Source organism: Arvicola amphibius, chromosome 14 (genome assembly GCF_903992535.2).
Source record: "Arvicola amphibius chromosome 14, mArvAmp1.2, whole genome shotgun sequence".
In the NCBI taxonomy this organism is placed as follows: Eukaryota; Metazoa; Chordata; class Mammalia; order Rodentia; family Cricetidae; genus Arvicola; species Arvicola amphibius.
In genome coordinates this window covers 1452792-1459445 of record NC_052060.1, presented here as the reverse complement: position 1 = coordinate 1459445, position 6654 = coordinate 1452792, and positions in this window count along the sequence as shown.

Below are 6654 nucleotides of genomic sequence, written 5' to 3'. Positions count from 1 at the left end.
AGGCCAACCTGAGCTACAAGAATCTAAAAACACCAAAACCAAAAAGTCATTAACTTTCCCCATAACTCTACCTCCTCATCTATACTTGGTTTCCCTCTCCTATGACCACTGAACACCAAAGAGGGTCCACCATAGTCTCCCTTTGTCCCCTTTCCGAGTTCTCTCCCTTTAACCCCTGTGACGCAGCCCTCCCTACACTGTTCAGTCACCTAAGATCGACCGTTCTGCCTAACAGCAGAGCATCCTTGACCTCTGCTCAGCCACCGCCACAGCTGCCCCTTCCTCACAATCTTCTAGAGAGTTTTTAACAAGATTTCAAAGCCAGTGAGATGTCTTAGTGGCAAAGGTACTTGTCACCAAGCCTGTTTGACCTGAGTTCAATCCCTGGGACCCACATGGTAGACTCAAATCTGGGCTCTGCGCGTGCTGTGGACCTATATGTCCATACACATAAATGAATAAATGTAAGATGAGAATTTGTTGGGGGCTGGAGAGATGGCTCAGAGGTTAAGAGCATTGCCTGCTCTTCCAAAGGTCCTGAGTTCAACTCCCGGCAACCACATGGTGGCTCACAGCCATCTGTAATGGTGCCCTCTTCTGGCCTGCAGGAATACACGCAGACAGAACATTGTATACATAATAAAAATAAATATTTTTTTTAAAAAAGATGAGAATTTGTTGTTTTTAATTGTAGGAGCTGGAGAGATGGCTCAACAGTTAAGACCACTGACTGTTCTTCCAGAGAACTGGGGTTCAGTTCCCAGCACCTTGCACCTGTCTGTGACTCCAGTTCCTTCTGACACCTTCACACAGACACACATGCAGGCAAAATACCATGAACATAAACTTTTTCCAAGAAACCAAAAAAATGAAGAACAATGTTTCACCCCTGTGCTCTACCTGGCATTTACCACTCTGCTGCTACTTTTTCTTTTTCAATTAAATTTTATTTCTTTTACTTGTGCGGCAGGGAGTGGGACATGATTGTGCCGGGGCACATGTGTGGAGCCAGTTCCCACCTTCCATCACGCATGTTCTTAGGATAGAAGTCAGACTGCCTGGGTAGGAAGCAAGCATGTTGATCTTCTGACCCACTTTGACCACTTAGGATTCTTATTTTTCTTAGATTGATTTTACTCATATGAGTGTCTTGCCTGCACATATGTCTGAGTGCCACAAGCATGCCTAGTCTCTGAGGAAGTGGTGAGCCTCCATGTGGGTGCTGGGAATCGAACCTGGGTCCTTCACAAGAACAAGTGCTCTTAACCACCGAGCCAGCGCTCCAGCCCCGGGATCCCATTGTGTGTATCTAATCCCTTTTCTGTCTCCATTTACCCCAGGCAGAGATCTGGGTGAATAGCAGTGTTGCAGTGGAGAGACGTTACACAAAGACTCTGAACCTGTCCACTATGGTTTCGTTTTGGTTTTAGATTTTTTTTTTTCTTTTCTTTCTTTTTTTTTTTTTTTCTGAGGCAGGGTTTCCCTGTAGTTTCTAAAGCTTGTCCTGGAGCTAGCTCTTGTAGACCGCCTGCCTCTGCCTCCCGAGTGCTGGGATTAAAGGTGTGCGCCACCACCGCCCGGCTGGTTTTAGATTTATTTGTATGTGTCTGTGTATGTGTCTGGCCTTAGGAGGCCAGAACAAGGTGTCAGATACCCTGGAATTGTAGTTGTAGTTGTGACCTGATGAGGGCGCTGGAACTGGACTTTGGTCCTCAGTAGAACAGCAAGTGCTCTTAACACAGAGCCATCTCTCCGGCTCCTGGTTGTTTTGTTTTGGGAGGCAGGGTCTCTTTATGTAGCCCTGGTTGTCCTGGAACTTACTATGTAGAATAGGAAGGCCTGGAACTCAGAGATCTGCCTGCCTCCTGAACTGGGATTAAAGGTGTGCTCCAGCTGTTGTGGAATATTATTTTAAGGTGTGTTACATTTGTTTATGCTGTGGAACATTTGTTTAATGAAGCAAAAATATGTTTCATTTTTTTTTATGTTGCATTTGTTTACCTCTGTGAAGCCTGTCTAAAACGCCTGACTGGTCAAATAAAGAGCTGAACGGTCAATAGCAAGCCAGGAGAAAGGGTAGGAGGGCTGGCAAGCAGATCCCTCTTTATATATGAGATCTCTCTGTTCTATATCTCGATGAGATCTTTCTATTCTCATAAATAGAAGGAGAGATCTGGGAGGGAAAAAAAGGATCAAGGAGCAAGAGAAGGCGTGCACTGGAGCTTTGAGTCCTTTCCATCCCCATTGTAGTCTTTCTTCAATAGATTCGAACCCTGGGACTGGGGTGAGACGACCCGCAGGTGTTCCTCCTTGTAATCGCCATAGCATTGATCAAGCAGAGTTAGCTGACCGTTGAATGAACTAGTCACAATAGTTGACAAATGATTTTTGGACTTTTCCTTTGATTCTGTACTACCCTCTCCCTGATTTTGTGGCTTTTTTCCTTTAAAAGGGCTTGTAACAGACAAAGCGGGGTCCTTCTCCTCTTGAGGCTGAGGGACCTCTGCCGTAGCAGAATAAAAATTCCTCTTGCTATTGCATCAACCGTGCTGAGAGTGTCTCTTGGGGCGACCTCCTCCTTGATGGGGCTTTAGGGCCCAACAAAGGACGACTCCAAAGGGCAGCCACCCAGTTACACACTCAGACAGTCAGACACTGAGGAAGAAGGGAAGAAAAGATATGCAGAAACAGAGAATAGCAAAAGCCTAGAAGCCAAAGATAGATGGGATAATTTAAGTTAAGAAAAACTGGCTAGCAACAAGTCAAGTGAAGGCTGGGCATTTATGAGTAATATAATAAGACTCCCCGTGGTGGTGGTGGCGCACGCCTTTAATCCGAGCACTCGAGAGGTAGAGGCAGGCGGATTTCTGTGAGTTCGAGGCCAGCCTTGTCTACAAGAGTTCTACAAGAGTTCTACAAGAGTTCCAGGACAGGCTCCAAAGCCACAGAGAAACCTTGCCTAAAAAAGAAAAAACAAAAACAAACAAACAAAAAACCTCCTTGTGATTTATTTGGGAGCTGGGTGGCAGGCCCACAAAGGAGTAAAAAAGTTAAAAACAACCACGATGCCGTTCTAGTAAGTAAGATAAGGTGCCTCATTGTGGGTTTTCAAGATTTAAAAGTTTTATGTGCACGAGTATTTTCCCTACTTGTATGCATGTGCATGCCTACTAGTATGTGTGTACATGCCTACATGTATGTGTGTGTACCACCTGCATGCCTGGTGCCTGCAGAGGCCAGAAGCTGAAGATCCCTTGGAGCTGAAGTTCCAGGTAGTTGAGAGCTACTTCGTGGGTCTGGGAACTGATCTGAGTCACCTCTCCAGCCCCAACCCCCACCCCTGTCGGTTATTAGCATGCACTGCTCTTAGCAGCCAGCTTCGCCTCATGACACACCTACCAAGGGGCTCACAAACGCTTGTAAACCCAGGTCCAGGTATCTGACTCCCTCCTCTAGTCTGCTTGGGAGCCTGCACGCATGTGTTCAAATACACAAATACACACACACTGGTGGGCACGAGGCTGGAGAACTGGCTCAGCAGTTAGGAAAGTACCTACAGCTCTTCCAGAGGTCCTGACTCCAGTCAGCATGAGTGTTGGACACAACAGCCCAGCTCCAGGGGATCTGACGCTCTCTTCTGGCCTCTTCAGGTACTGGCATACATGTGGCACACACATGCACGCGCACGCACATACACACACACACATCTTTAAAAAAAATCTTTTAAAGCCGGGTGTTGGTGGCGCACGCCTTTAATCCCAGCACTCGGGAGGCAGAGGCAGGCAGATCTCTGTGAGTTCGAGACCAGCCTGGTCTACAAGAGCTAGTTCCAGGATAGGCTTCAAAGCTACAGAGAAACCCTGTCTCGAAAAACCAAAAAAAAAAAAAAAAAAATCTTTTAAAAAAGCCAGATGGGGGCTGGAGAGATGGCTTAGAGGTTAAGAGCACTGACCGCTCTTCCAGAGGTCCTGAGTTCAATTCTCAGAAACTACATGGTGGCCGGGCGGTGGTGGCGCACGCCTTTAATCCCAGCACTCGGGAGGCAGAGGTAGGCGGATCTCTGTGAGTTCGAGGCCAGCCTGGTCTACAAGAGCTAGTTCCAGGACAGGCTCCAAAGCCACAGAGAAACCCTGTCTCGAAAAATCAAAAAAAAAAAAAAAAAAAAAAGAAACTACATGGTGGCTCAGAACCATCTGTAATGAGATTTGGTGCCCTCTTCTGACATGTAGGCACACATGCAAGCAGAACAATGTATATATAATAAATAAATAAATCTTTAAAAAAAAAAGCCAGATGGTGATGGCACACGCCTGTAATCCCAGCATTCAGGAGGCAGATCTCTGAGTTCCAAGACAGCCAGGGATGCACAGAGAAACCCTGTCTTGAAAAACCAAAAACCAACCAACCAACCAAACAAACAAACAAAACAAAACAAACTTAAGAACCAGCAGAAAAAGAATAAAAAAAAAAAAAAGAAAAACAAACAAACAAAAAAAGAACCAGCAGAAGCAGCAGACTCCTTTCTTTTAAACTTTATAAAAGAAAGTTTCAAGTAATCAGGCCCTCATGTGACCCTGGGTTACTCATGACAGCATATTTCTTTCTGATATGCTTTAATGGCTTTTTTTTTATTATACTTATTTATATGTGAGCAGGGAAGTGTAGGTGAGTGAGTGCCTGGCTTTAGCTTGGCTTATTTCTAGTCAGCTTTCCTTAAATTATCCCGTCTACCTTTGCCTCTGGCTTTCCCATGTCTATTTTTTTTTAAAGTGTTTATTTATTTATTTATTTATTTACTTATTATGTATACAATATTCTGTCTGTGTGTATGCCTGCACGCCAGAAGAGGGCACCAGACCCCATTAGAGATGGTTGTGAGCCACCATGTAGTTGCTGGGAATCGAACTCAGGACCTTTGGAAGAGCAGGCAATGCTCTTAACCTCTGAGCCATCTCTCCAGCCCCTCCCATGTCTATTTTTGTGTGTCTTTTCTTTCCTCACTTCTCTATGGCTGGCCCCTTGCGTCCTCCTCTCCTCCATTTTCTGTTCCTTGATCCTCAGATTTCTCATCCTATTTATTCTTTCTATGTGCCAACCCTCCTATCTTTCTCCTGCCTGGCTATTGGCTGTTCATCTCTTTATTAAACAAATCTATACGGGGAAAGTATCACAGCTTCACAGTTAAACAAACTCAACATAAACAAAAGTAACACACCTTAAAATAATGTTCCCAACACGTCTCTTTATGTATTCCTGGCTGGCCTGGAACTCACTTTGTAGACCAGGCTGGCTTTGAACTCACAGGGATTCTTCTGCCTTTGCCTCCTAAGTGCTGGAACTAAAGGCTTGTGCAACCACATCCAATCAGGATTTTCTTTTTTTTTAATTGATATTTATTGAGTTCTACATTTTTCTCTGCTCCCCTCCCTGCCTCTTCTCTCCTCTCTTTTACCCTCCCCCAAGGTCCCCATACTCCCAATTTACTCAGGAGATCTTGTCTTTTTCTACTTTCTACTTCCCATGTGGATTAGATCTATGTAAATCTCTCTTAGTGTCCTCATTGTTGTCTAAATTCTCTGGGATTGTGGTTTGTAGGCTGGCTTTCTTTGCTTTATGTTTAAAAACCACCTATGAGTGAGTACATGTGATAATTGTCTTTCTGTGTCTGGGTTACCTCACTCAAAATGATGTTTTCTAGCTCCATCCATTTTCCTGCAAAATTCAAGATGTTGTTATTTTTTTCTGCTGTGTAGTACTCCATTGTGTAAATGTACCACATTTTCCTTATCCATTCTTTGGTTGAGGGGCATTTAAGTTGTTTCCAGGTTCTGACAAACAAAGCTGTTATGAACATGGTTGAGCACATGTTCTTGTGGTATGATTGAACATCCTTTGGATATATGTAGGGTCCAGGTCTACCCTTGTTCCTGGGGTTCATCTTGAGGACAGTTTCTGGTCAGCCAGCTAAAACATTGTGTTTGTTTCTGTGCTCCCTCTGCCCTGCCTAGTGATTAGCTGTAGGGCATTGTTTACTCCATCTTTGGTGTGGTAATTTCCCACCTGCTTGGGGGTGGGAGGGAAATCCTTGTGCAGCAGCGAGGTATATGAGGATTTCCCCAAGGTTGAATAAACGGCATTCAGCTGATCTCCTTCCAAATGACCCAGGTCTCTCTGTGTGTTCTTTCAGTCTCCAGGCCCTTGCCCGGCTCGTGTACGGTACAGTGGGCATGTGAACTGTACCGAGGGGGTAACACAGAATCGGGTGTTACAATTGGAGGCCCCGCTGGGATCATCAGCAACTACAGTTGGAGACTCATCAGCGAGATCGGGAAGTAGGGATCCCCGAGAGGTCGCCTCGGAAGGCTGGCCAACAGGTAAGAAATTGAGTGGTGAGGGTGTATTGGTAATGGGTAAAAGTAATTCTGTTTTGGTATTGATGGCCGATTAAAGGGCCAATTGATAGTGCTTTTAGAGAAGCAAGGCAAGGAAGGCACCGGCATTAAAATAAGACAACACAAGAGTTCCTTAAGACAGTTTTCTTTTGTGTAAGGTAGTTAATTGCCTAATTTTTTGAGAGCGTTTAGTCCCTGGTTTCTACACGCAGGGGCTTTAATATTACTAATTGGGAGCAGGTTAAGGTAAAAGCATTTTCAC